The 13,117-nt window shown below is 45.6% G+C and overlaps 1 long non-coding RNA gene across 1 annotated transcript; it reads right to left on the bottom strand.

The window, feature by feature from the left end:
- Window positions 1-1,425: 1,425 nt before the first annotated feature.
- On the bottom strand, window positions 1,426-10,386 carry LOC144161883 (uncharacterized). The gene is made up of 3 exons (XR_013320515.1): window positions 10,293-10,386; window positions 6,690-6,792; window positions 1,426-1,516 (listed from the first exon to the last, which is right to left on the bottom strand). It is a non-coding gene; the product is annotated as an uncharacterized LOC144161883 (long non-coding RNA).
- Window positions 10,387-13,117: the final 2,731 nt, after the last annotated feature.

The raw sequence follows: 13,117 nt of genomic DNA, 5'->3' as shown, positions 1-13,117 counted from the left end.
ACAGCGGCGCGCCGCCGCGTATTCCGGTTTCGGCGATGCCTCACCCACGAAAGGGGGAAAAGGAGGAGTGCGAGAGGGAAAGGCGAAGGGTTGTGGGGCTGTTCTGCCGGCGCACACACTCCCCGCTCTTGGCCCGGCGGCCGGCCGGCAGTGAATACCCATTTCTTTCCTCCATGTGAAGCGGCAAGTGTTTCATTCGCGCGTTGGATTTCGCTTTCTGGGACGGCTGCGCTGTTATTCAACCACACTCCTAGATCTGTGCATTTTAATGAAGTTAAAAGTGCTTCAACTGTGTCTGTGTTGGATTTCGCGTCCGCTTGTGATACCCACCGCTGTGCATTTCGAAGTGCTTCAACCGGGTCGTCTGATTAAGTTTTACGCTGCAACAGTGTTCTAGGTAATAAATACTTTGTAATCCATGCTGTTTTGCAATCGCAGTGAAGCATTCGCAAATCGTCGCGTGAACGGTTGCTACGCAAGCGTGCATCCACAGTTCACCCTGTGATCGGCCGCCGCTGTGAAAGTCAACCTTTATTATGAATGAATTCCTGGAGTTTGACAAATAGAAATTTAGCCTAATGCCCCATAAAGTTGGGCCTAAGTCACGCTGGGAATACGCGATAAGTATAATCACTTGTAGCCCACCTTGAACATGTTGGTACTCAGATTTTCTGACGATTGCTTTCAACCTTGTCACGATGGTTGCACTCTGTGCCCTGCTGCTTCTTATGCGATCGCACAAACAACCGGGTTGCTTGTTTTGTTTTTTTTCTTTATCGTATCTAGCGCTCCGTCCAGACGAAACGGCAGTTGGCACTAAAGTTTTGCTCAGGCAGAATTACAACTGTCAAATACTCCTTCTCTGATCTTCGCCTCTGACACGCAGGACTACCTTTGCACCGGCTCCTCTTCGCGATCGTGTGTTCACGGGTCTTTTTCTTTTTTGCTTGCAAGCTCCAATGGTGCTAGCACCCACATTTATTTGCGAGTTGGACTATGAAGCCTCCACTGATGACTTGCGTTTGTCCACACACACTGACCAAAACAAGCTACAAGGGGCTTTGGTATCCAGTATTCTTACGCTGGAGCATGCTTCAAGGCATGTGATCACAAAAGCACTTAAGTTTACAGCAAATACGGGTTCTCAAATTGACTAAAAACTGAAACATAACATTAAGCCTTATAAATATTTACCTAGTACGTGTGCTAGTTCTGCATCAATTGCTAAAAAAAAAAAACCGCAACACATGCTAATGAACTGATCATGAAAAAGTGACGTAGTGAATAGTAAATCTGTCTGCTGAAAACAATTTTTTAATAACACTACAGATTTGAATATAGATTACATGTTGCAATGTATGGGCATATGAAACAGCAGAAACCAAGTCCCAAAGCTCGAAAATTCTTTATTAAATGCTTTATAACCTCAAATATATATACAACATTTTACGTGCCCATCACGGTTTAGGCCAGGAACATCTTGGCTCAAAACTTTCCACAATTTCTCAGTCAGCACCTGCAACACCAAAAGAAACAAATAAACGCTTCCTTTTACAACCACACCGCAAACATCAGGTGAATCTAAATTCACAATTGATGGTGTATTTTGTCCCATATATGGCTACATTAATATGTACACAAAAGTTAGTTTAGCCTGCTTTTGAACTATTCTAACTGCTTATTCTGAATTTTTTTTCTACGTGACACCAGAGATCCTTTGCTGATGCAGTCTTGTGTCTAAAACCTGCTTTAGTCCCTTCACACCAAACGGTATTTTTGACTTTTTTGAGAATTTGTACAAGGCCAAATAATGGCTTACACTAGTAGGATTAAAGTTCTGAGCTAGACTGCTTTGATCTCTGATCTCGTTAACAACCTTTCCCAATAGCTAAGCAGGTGCTTACAGTGTACCTGACAGAACAGCTGTCACGCAATGGCCATACAGGACAACTGGGTCGGTTTATCAGTCAGGAATTATATGAGGGGGCACTAGACTGAGCCCAACTCACCGCACCACTGCTGCAAAAACAAAGTGGAAAAAGATTCTATTTCGGGGGTTGTAGTTGCCGAGGCCACTCTTGGGCTATGAAGCGTGACACAGTGCTAGGTTCGATACACGTTAATCCTGACATTTGGGTATCTTACCTCGCACTTAAATCTCCACACACGGGCGTTTTCGATTTTTTTCTTTTTGCCTTCACTAAAAGAAAAAAAAAAAGGAAAAGAAAAAAGTCCTTGGGCTCAGCTGCACAATGCTTTAGGAACTGCGGCTGCTGCTCAGAGACAAGTTGGAGCCATTACTTGACTAGGCACAAATCCTCAAGAGTTGAAAACTGATTTCAGCGCAAAGCGGCAAAACAGCACTTTATTAAAAACAAGAGAAGTGGGAAAGACCTTATAACAACACGCGCTAAAGAACGACCTCTTTGAATAAACACAGTGTCACTTTGTAAATCGTCAATGCCTGGTTAGCATATCCTTCATGCACAAGTATACTTAGTTGCTCCTTTAGACCAACAATGGCCAGAAGTCAGGCTGCTGCCTTGCACGCCTTGTACATGCTGCTTCGCCTTAATATTACCATAAGTTAGGAGCCAAGTATCTGAAATACCAATCTGTTTGATGCTTTGGACGTGCCGTGTAGGTGTTGTCGTGCAGTAATCCTCATTGGACGACGAGAACGAATGCAAATTAAATGACTCACGAGCGAAAAATGACGTTACCAAAGTTGAACAGTTCGCTACTCTAGCACCGCTTTACCATTGAGCCGATGCTGTGGACTTTTTTGTAAAAAACCTGTAATTTCTCCGCGCCACGTAACATCATTGATAGTGGTTGCAGACTGAAGTAGCGTGGAAAACCGGGCTAATTGGTGTAGATTCATCTTCGCAGCGCACAAATAACGGGACAAAAAGGAGGATAACACTGGACAACCACTGAACCAAAACCGAATTTTTATTGAAGAGACAAATATAAAGCCATCGAAGGTATAAAAAAATGATAAAAACATGACACATGAACCCACTATAAGCAACTGTACAGCTCTCAAGTACTGCTCTCTTCAAGATACGCCAATTATGCATCTAAAAGTGCTAAAGACGAGCGCTAACACACGAGTCAGACATTTTTCGAATTTTATGTGCTTCTACTATACTTCCCTCACCTTTTCTTCATCGTGCGAGAACAGTACCGTTGTATCATGAAGGAAAAGCGTACAACCACAATCTTTGCAATGGGTGGGAAGAGGGCCAGAAGGCACTCAGTGAACTGGCCAACATCAAAGCGACCACAATTGAAAGGAATGCAATAAACCACATTTAATCTACAAGGAACAAACTGTTTCTCATGTTTCACACCACAGCTGTTTGCTCGGCCCTTATTACTAATATTCTTTTTGCGATGGCGGGACAGATGCACTTCAACTTAATTTTGGCTGAAAACACCACATTGATGTTATATCTGCTCCCCACTTCTTTCAAGCGGTGAGATACCTCGTGCAGGTACGAGATTACAACTATCTTTTCCTTCACAACATCACAAGCAGGAGACAAGTTTTCTTCACCAAATCCAACAACTGAAGATGGGCCGACCCAATGACTTCGTCACCGTAGCCAGCATTTTTGGGTCCAACTAACTGTTCACCAAAGCTAGACTCAATTAGGTGAAAACAACACTGAAAACAAAACAAGATGGCTGACCTGAGGCAGTTGACAACAATCCCATATTTTGCAATCCCAGAACGTGCTGATGAAGAGTTCAGTAAAGGCTTCTTCGATCGCGGGCTATAGAGCCAACATACATGATTCTGCTCGAATTTTAACAACAGGTCCAAAAACTGGATTGTTCTTTCGTTCAGCGCCTTGGACACAAAGGTCAGCCTAAATGCGTGACGTTTGAATGCTTTTAAAATGTCTACCATTTTTCTTGTAGGGTCATAGTTTCCACAAAGTACTAGGTAATCGTCAACATACATGAAAATTTCAATTGCCAAACCCTCCAAGTCACGTTCCAATACACGGTCAACATGAGCCAAGAAAATGTCACTAACAAGGTGAGGAACTTTAGAACGTCTACATATTCCAGATCTCTGCACAAATACACTGTCACACCATCCTACAATACTTGATGCTAAGTAGAAACGCAGAAGCTCCAAAAAGGATTCCACGGAAATCCCGCAACTTTGCATAAACTTAACCTCGCCGTTGTAGACGGTGATACACTCTTTCACAGAGACCAAAACTTGTTCATGCGGAAGGGAGTAGAAAAGGTTTCCAGCGTCAATGCTGAAAGCAGAGCACCAGCCTGGATTACTGCTCGCACAGTAACCTCATTTGTGTGCTGTGAAGATGAAGCTTGCGCAGCGTGCCCTATCCTGGTTCTCTTGCATTGCAACATCTGCTATCTCAAACACGGAGCTGTGCAGTGGACGCCAGGTCGGCACAGAAATTTTCGCACTCGATGGAGCCCTCTGGCCGACCATGCCACTTATGGTCGTCTCCCATCCCTGCGACCGCAGCACCTTCTGCGGCACTGACGTTGATGACTGGATAAGCACCTACGAGTGCGAGCGCTCATAACAGATGGGACGCAACCTTGGTGCTGGCCAACGTAATATTTTATCTCAAGGGCCCAGCCAGACTATTGTTGGTTTGAGACACACGAAGCAGACCTGACAAGCTGGGAAACCTGCAAATTGACATTACGTGAGCTGTTCGGAAAGCTTGTTGGCCACCAACTAGCCGCGAAGGAACTTTCTTCCCATGCCAAAACCTCGATGGAGTCGTCCGTCGCCTATATTCAGGATGGTGTTGCTCTGTGTCACAAGATAGATGCCGACACGTCAGAAACTGGCAAAGTAGGCCATGTGCAGAAAGGAATTGCTGATGGCACTTTCAACCTGCTTGTTTATAAGGACTGCACCACCACAGACGGCATCATTACAGAGTGCAGACCATTTAAACATCTTGAAAAGGGCCTCGCAGCCTCTGGAAAATGTTTCTTTGGTTATCAACGTAACTAGTGGATGCATTTCTTTTTGTCATTCCCCCCCACTGTAATGCCAAAAGGCGCTGTGGGTACCAAATAAAGAAAGAAACAAGCGAAAGCTCACTGTATTGCCCCACAGTTAACTTGACTGCCTAACACGGCTCCCACATCCTATTACGAGTATACCACCTTCACCAAGTGTTGAACCCTCTAGCCGGTAAGACGCCCACGCACGTCGGAAACTCGTCCTCTTTTGTTTCGAAGCTGAAGGATGTAACTCTAACTGAAGACGACGTCATGGTTTCGTTCGACGTCAAGTTTCTTTTCACTAGTGTCCCAGTGGATCTGGCAGTAGCCACGTGCGAAGAAGCACTAAACGCGGACATTAGTCTTCCCGATTGCACTCCCTTTCACATCCCCGGGCTCTGTGAGTTGCTTATGTTTTGTCTGAGCAACACCTATTTTTCTTACGGGGGAAGCCCCTATCAGCAGACCCATGGCACGGCAATGGGTGCGTCCATATCAGTTACTACGGCCAATCTAGTTATGGAGGCTTTAGAGGGGAAGGTATTGGCAACCTTCACACCGGCACCGAGGTTTTTCTGCCGCTATGTCGACGACTGTTTTTGTATTTTAAAAAAGCAAGATGTCCCATGTCTTCTGGACAGCCTCAACGCCCAGAATGTGCATATACAGTTCACCGTGGAGTTCGAGCAAGGCAACATGCTTCCCTTTTTTGGATGTTCTTGTTCGCCGCGATGCGGGCGCTCTCTCCTTCTCAGTGTACAGGAAGCGCACACACACGGGTCGTTACTCCAGTTTTGAATCTTGCCACCCTCTCGGCCACAAGACATCCGTTGTGTCGTCCTTGATAAAGCGCGCCGTACGCATCTGCTCAGATGACAGTGCACTGAAACGTGAATTAGGAACGATTCGCCGCGAACTAATCGCCAATGGCTATCCTAAGCGACTTATTTGCCGAACCAAGAATAAGGTACTACAGCCAAGAATGGCCAACAACAGGACATTATGAGCACGCGCAGCCATCCCCTACGTCCCAGGAAAGAGCGAAGCATTGTCGCACGTCTTTTCAAAATACGGCATGCGCATTGCCCATGTACCGACCAGCGAGCTCCGCGACGACTGAAAGAGCACCAACGTGATGTAAGAAATCATAATCACATGACAAATGCCATTGCGGAGCACGCGCACAAACATTCCCACAAGATTGACTGGGAGAACACCACAATTTTAGCTAAGGAAAACAACACATCATCTCGGCGTCTGCTAGAGTCACTTTTTATCTAATCAATGCCAGCCGCAATAAACCGGACGGATGGGACTTTGCCTCCCGTCTACGCATGCTCTCTACGTCATGTGCTGCCTATATATTGACGACGACGGCTTGTCTTACGTAGTGAACAAGGGACCCGTATGTGGTTCCGAAACGTCAATATATTTTTATTCTTGGTCAGTGTTCGCTTTTCTTTTGCAAGTTATTATATGGTCTTCCCTATTACAGACGCGCTGCTTCTGTGAAACGTCACTCTGCCACACATCATCATTACTGTGGTAGAGAACCAAACCTGCCTTCCCTTTCAGTTTTTCAACTTCAGTTTCACACCTCAAGTCCTTCCCAAGGGGATTTCGCTTGCAATGCTGTGCCCTTTCTGGCATGAATGCTAGCACTCCTGCAGATTTACCTCCTGCAGTGCAGGCGTCCCATCAAGCACCATCAATCAAGGCAGTGGCTGCTTCAGACCTCCCACCGGATCATACCGCCGATCTCCCTCGTCTTCTGGATTCCTGCAAGGACATCTTCGACTTAGACAACCATCCACCAACCCAAGCTTCTGCAGTCACCCATCATATCAACACCAACGATGCTTCACCAGTGTACAAGTGGACCTATTGCGTATCACTTGCTGAACGACTCGTCATCCAAAAGGTAAAAAAAAAAAATGCTCAGTAAGGATACAGTCGAACCATCTTCCAGTCTGTGGGTGCCTCCAGTCGTGTTGGTCAGAGAAAAACATGGGACGTAGTGCTTCTAGATGGATTATGCAAACTTAACTATTATGAAGGAAGGCCTTATACAGTGGGATCTCATTGATACAATTCTGCATAATACGTTTTTCTTTTCATTCCAAGCCAAAATCCCTTAGAAATAATGCATTTTCGTCCATTTGATACGATCACATTTTTGCTAAAAATTGGATGGCACGACCACGAAAGTGAACCTTGACCATTTTTAGAAACCTTACATTTATTCTTCGGTATACTAGCTCAAACCCCATGTCAACAACCCATGACCTGCATGGCAGCGCCGGTTCTGCGACAAAAACACTGCTGCCGGGCGTGGGCGCTCTGTTCAATGAGGATGATATGTGAGGCGAGGCACTGTGCCATCTAGTGAAACATATCATAATCACAGAGTTTCTCAGTTTGATCATAATCGAGGAAGAAGGTTCCAATGCTCTTGGCAGGCGGCGACTTCCCTCCCCAACTTCTCGCCATGCTCTGTGCTTCCCGCTCCGTTCTTTGTTCTCTTTCTGCGCTGTTCCTGTGTTCGGTGGTGTTGCTTATGAGGCTATTTTTGTTCTTGTTCTTCTTAGGCTGCCTTGTTGCTGTGCGGGGTGTGCTGCCAGGCTTGTGGCAATGTCGAGGAAACGGAAGGCACTCAGTATAAAAAGAAAAAGTGGAAATTGTACAGAAATTGGAAGAAAACCCGAAGAGGAAATGCGTGGATTTGGCACACAAGCTCGGTTTGCCAGTGTCAACGCTCAACACTATTGCCGGTCAGCAAGAGGAACTTCAAAAGAATGTGCAAGTTTCCGGCCCTGATGCGAAACAAGCACAAGGTGCGAAGCATGACCAAATGGAAGACATCCTGCTCACATGGTGGGAGGAAGTTAGAGCGGCAGGATGAACGCCGATAGGTCAGTACTACGCGAAAAAGTTGACAACACTGCGCTCTCCTTGGGCATTGAGGACTCCAAAGCGTCTGGTGGCTGGCTTCACCAATTCAAGGCACAATGTGAAGTGTCATACAGAACAGCATCCGCGCAGGTGAAAAATACCAGCAGCTTTTTTTTTTTTTTTGTTTTACATTTCCGGAGAATTTTCTCCCAGACTTCGAAAAGAAAGTGCAGCACAAATTTACCAGCTACTCCACTGTTGCTCAATAAAATTGAGTTGCTGACGGAGAATGCAGATTTTTCTCTTTTTTTTAACAAACTCTTTGGATAAAACGATTTTCACATAATGCTTTTTATTTCCCGGTTCCCCTGAAAAACGTATCAACGAGATTTCACTGTACATGATACATAGACAAGATGTGGCTGGCAACTTGTGAAGGGAGGTAACTTCGTGCAACCAAAGCCTGATTAGTCATGCTAATTCCTCCTATATTTCAATATGGTCTAACACCAGCTACCCCACTTCGGCAGAGCCAGTGGGGAACATTTCAACACTACTGTCACTGTGTACTGCAGCACGAACATCCATCGCGCATTTAAAAACCCTGCATACGAAGCTGCATCGCGCAAAGTTGTTCTATGGCCACTGAATGTCCTCGCTGAATGTCAAGGAAGCGTCCTCACCGACGCGCTTTGGCGTCGTCTATCAGCGGATTCGTATGTATACAAGCGTTTACAGCAAGAACGGTAAATATATTACTACGCCCTTCAAGCATATGTCGACAAAATGCGATTACTTCGCCGCGTTCGCAGGATTGAGCCGCACAGTAGAGAACACAGTCGTAGCATACTAGCAGGAATGAACGCATCGTACGGCTTCTTCCACGTTTCGTCACCCCGTGACTACAGTTTACCTCAACACCAATTTATAACGCACGCCCTTAAAGAGCTTCCACTCTAAAAAGCGCTACAACCTTTCTGGTAACCTTTAGTGAATGTAAAAGCGTAGCCACCGCGCACATCACGTCGTAGCTAGCGCCGTCTTCAATGCGAACGCGGTCGTCGACGCGGCTACGTGAGCGTACCGCTGACAGCCTCAAGGAAAGTGTATTTGGGGGCTCTAGAACAACGTATTTAAATTTAGCCCATGTTTGCGAATAACAAATGATTCCTTGAGTGCTTTAGTTACACTGTCATTCAGAATGTGCCTAGCCAGTTATGTCCAACATACAAGGGTGTCCGCAGAACTTTTTGCAAGGGGGGGCATCCATTAGCGGGGGGGGGGGGGGGGGGGGGGTAAGGTTGAATAGCACCAAAAAGGCGCTATTTGTATTTACACAAAGCAAAAACGGCGAATTAGAACCAGACTTGGAGGATATACATTGGATTTTATTACCGAACAAAGAAATAAAGTCAATAAAGAAAATGCGAAGAGTTACTGTCACTTTGTAAAGAGTGGCCAGTCTCGCTGCGTGAGGGTTCTCGACTCACGCCAAATGATCACCAGCACACAGCACAATACATTCACATACATAGAACTGCACTCCGTCAATCTTCCTTGAATAGCAGCTGCAGGCGCCTCGGGTTTTTCTGGCCAAATTGCGAGATGACACGTGTGATGAAGTCTGTTGAAATGACTCTCACAATAAAGATACTACTGGCCATGCACAAGCGTTTTGAGGGGCTGATTTATAGGTTTTGTGTCTGGGCTTGGGTGGTGCCGACATTTCGCAATTTCGAAGGAAACGGTGTACAAGGATGTTACGCTCTCCCTACTAGGTGTAACGATGAAGATTTTTTGCTAGATATAGCTGCAACTTTGTCCGAAAACTGAAGTTCTTGCGGTAAGGCTGCATAAATCTAGAGTTTTGAAAAACAAAAAAAAACGTCAAACCTTTCAGAATTGTTCGCTACCTTCAATAGCCAGCACAGGTGGTCTGTTTCACTGCCGTCACATGACCGGCAATGTTAGTCAGTGTCTAAAGTGCAATGTTGACCGCAGTCCTGAAGGGCGTTCCATACGGATACGCAGGACCTGAATGTGCTAATCATTTGAGTAGTGTGGATTGTCGCGCTAGTTGGTTCACGTACATAATTTAAAAAAAAAAACATTGCGCTAAGGACGGGACAAAGCAGACAACGTCGGTGTCGTTCTCTCCTCTCTTCCGTCCTTCAGGGCAAAGTTATTTCATTATGGGCTAACCAAGCTGTGCAGCTTTTTTGTAGTGCATAAAAATATCCGAATTTCCAAGGGGGGGCAGTTGCCCCCCTTTGCCCCCCCTTCCGGACGCCCATGCCAACATACGGAGAGCGCACGGCGTTTGCAGTACACGGACAGGTATATAATTACCCGTTCCTCTTGACACCAGCCCTTAAAAAATGTCTTACCTTTCGTTTATGACGCAAAAAGATGCCGAGGAGAAAGCAGCAGGTTTCGGTATCTACAAGAAATCGATGCTGGCTTGCGCTTTGAAACTCGTACCGACTCGTACACAACAGGAAAGTGGCTTCGGCTTGACGTGGCTTGACCAGTGTTGCTTTTGCCTTGTGCAAACTTTATTCAACTAACTAAATAACTCTGTCACACGACCGGCTAAATACAGCCGCTCGTGTTCTGTTATTTGCGGAGGTAACAGAGTATAAAAGTTGTGTAACAGAGGATTTTAGTGATTTAATTTTGCGCAAGGCAAAAGCAACACTGGTCAAGCCACGTCAAGCCGAAGCCACTTGCTTTTGTGTACGAGTTTCAAAGCGCAAGCCAGCATCGATTTCTTGTAGATAACGAAACCTGCTGCTTTCTCCTCGGCATCTTTTTGCGTCATAAACGAAAGGTAAGATATTTTTTAAGGGCTGGTGTCAAGAGGGACGGGTAATTATATACCTGTCCGTGTACTGCAAACGCCGTGCGCTCTCCGCATGTTGGATATAACTGGCTAGGCACATTCTGAATGACAATGTAACTAAAGCACTCAAGGAATCATTTGTTATTCGCAAACATGGGCTAAATTTAAATACGTTGTTCTAGAGCCCCCAAATACACTTTCTTTGAGGCTGTCAGCGGTACGTTCACGTAGCCGCGTCGACGACCGCGTTCGCATTGAAGTCGGCGCTAGCTACGACGTGATGTGCGCGGTGGCTACGCTTTTACATTCACTCAAGGTTACCAGAAAGGTTGTAGCGCTTTTTAGAGTGTAAGCTCTTTAAGGGCGTGCGTTATAAATTGGTGTTGAGGTAAACTGTAGTCACGGGGTGACGAAACGTGGAAGAAGCCGTACGGTGCGTTCATTCCTGCTAGTATGCTACGACTGTGTTCTGTACTGTGCGGCTCAATCCTGCGAACGCGGCGAAGTAATCGCATTTTGCCGACATGTGCTTGAAGGGCGTAGTAATATATTTACCGTTCTTGCTGTAAACGCTTGTATACATACGAATCCGCTGATAGACGACGCCAAAGCGCGTCGGTGAGGACGCTTCCTTGACATTCAGCGAGGACATTCAGTGGCCATAGAACAACTTTGCGCGATGCAGCTTCGTATGCAGGGTTTTTAAATGCGCGATGGATGTTCGTTCTGCAGTACACAGTGACAGTAGTGTTGAAATGTTCCCCACTGGCTCTGCCGAAGTGGGGTACCTGGTGTTAGACCATATTGAAATATAGGAGGAATTAGCATGACTAATCAGGCTTTGGTTGCACGAAGTTACCTCCCTTCACAAGTTGCCAGCCACATCTTTTCTATGTATCATGTACAGTGAAATCTCGTTGATACGTTTTTCATGGGAACCGGGAAATAAAAAGCATTATGTGAAAATCGTTTTATCCAAAGAGTTTGTTAAAAAAAAGAGAAAAATCTGCATTCTCCGTCAGCAACTCAATTTTATTGAGCAACAGTGGAGTAGCTGGTAAATTTGTGCTGCACTTTCTTTTCGAAGTCTGGGAGAAAATTCTCCGGAAATGTAAAAAAAAAAAAAAAAAAAACTGCTGGTATTTTTCACTTGCGCGGATGCTGTTCTGTATGACACTTCACGTTATGCCTTGAATTGGTGAAGCCAGCCACCAGACGCTTTGGAGTCCTCAATGCCCAAGGAGAGCGCAGTGTTGTCAACTTTTTCGCGTAGTACTGACCTATCGGCGTTCATCCTGCCGCTCTAACTTCCTCCCACCATGTGAGCAGGATGTCTTCCATTTGGTCATGCTTCGCACCTTGTGCTTGTTTCGCATCAGGGCCGGAAACTTGCACATTCTTTTGAAGTTCCTCATGCTGACCGGCAATAGTGTTGAGCGTTGACACTGGCAAACCGAGCTTGTGTGCCAAATCCACGCATTTCCTCTTCGGGTTTTCTTCCAATTTCTGTACAATTTCCACTTTTTCTTTTTATACTGAGTGCCTTCCGTTTCCTCGACATTGCCACAAGCCTGGCAGCACACCCCGCACAGCAACAAGGCAGCCTAAGAAGAACAAGAACAAAAATAGCCTCATAAGCAACACCACCGAACACAGGAACAGTGCAGAAAGAGAACAAAGAACGGAGCGGGAAGCACAGAGCATGGCGAGAAGTTGGGGAGGGAAGTCGCCGCCTGCCAAGAGCATTGGAACCTTCTTCCTCGATTATGATCAAACTGAGAAACTCTGTGATTATGATATGTCTCACTAGATGGCACAGTGCCTCGCCTCACATATCATCCTCATTGAACAGAGCGCCCACGCCCGGCAGCAGTGTTTTTGTCGCAGAACCGGCGCTGCCATGCAGGTCATGGGTTGTTGACATGGGGTTTGAGCTAGTATACCGAAGAATAAATGTAAGGTTTCTAAAAATGGTCAAGGTTCACTTTCGTGGTCGTGCCATCCAATTTTTAGCAAAAATGTGATCGTATCAAATGCATGAAAATGCATTATTTCTAAGGGATTTTGGCTTGGAATGAAAAGAAAAACGTATTATGCAGAATTGTATCAATGAGATCCCACTGTATAAGGCCTTCCTTCATAATAGTTAAGTTTGCATAATCCATCTAGAAGCACTACGTCCCATGTTTTTCTCTGACCAACACGACTGGAGGAACTCACAGACTGGAAGATGGTTCGACTGTATCCTTACTGAGCATTTTTTTTTTACCTTTTGGATGACGAGTCGTTCAGCAAGTGATACGCAATAGGTCCACTTGTACACTGGTGAAGCATCGTTGGTGTTGATATGATGGGTGACTGCAGAAGCTT

The sequence above is a fragment of the Haemaphysalis longicornis genome, unplaced genomic scaffold (assembly GCF_048455015.1).
Source record: "Haemaphysalis longicornis isolate Haplotype H1 unplaced genomic scaffold, Haemaphysalis longicornis Haplotype H1 scaffold_12, whole genome shotgun sequence".
Taxonomy (NCBI): Eukaryota; Metazoa; Arthropoda; class Arachnida; order Ixodida; family Ixodidae; genus Haemaphysalis; species Haemaphysalis longicornis.
Note: the sequence above shows the minus strand (reverse complement) of the source record. Positions and strands in the feature narration are given on the sequence as shown.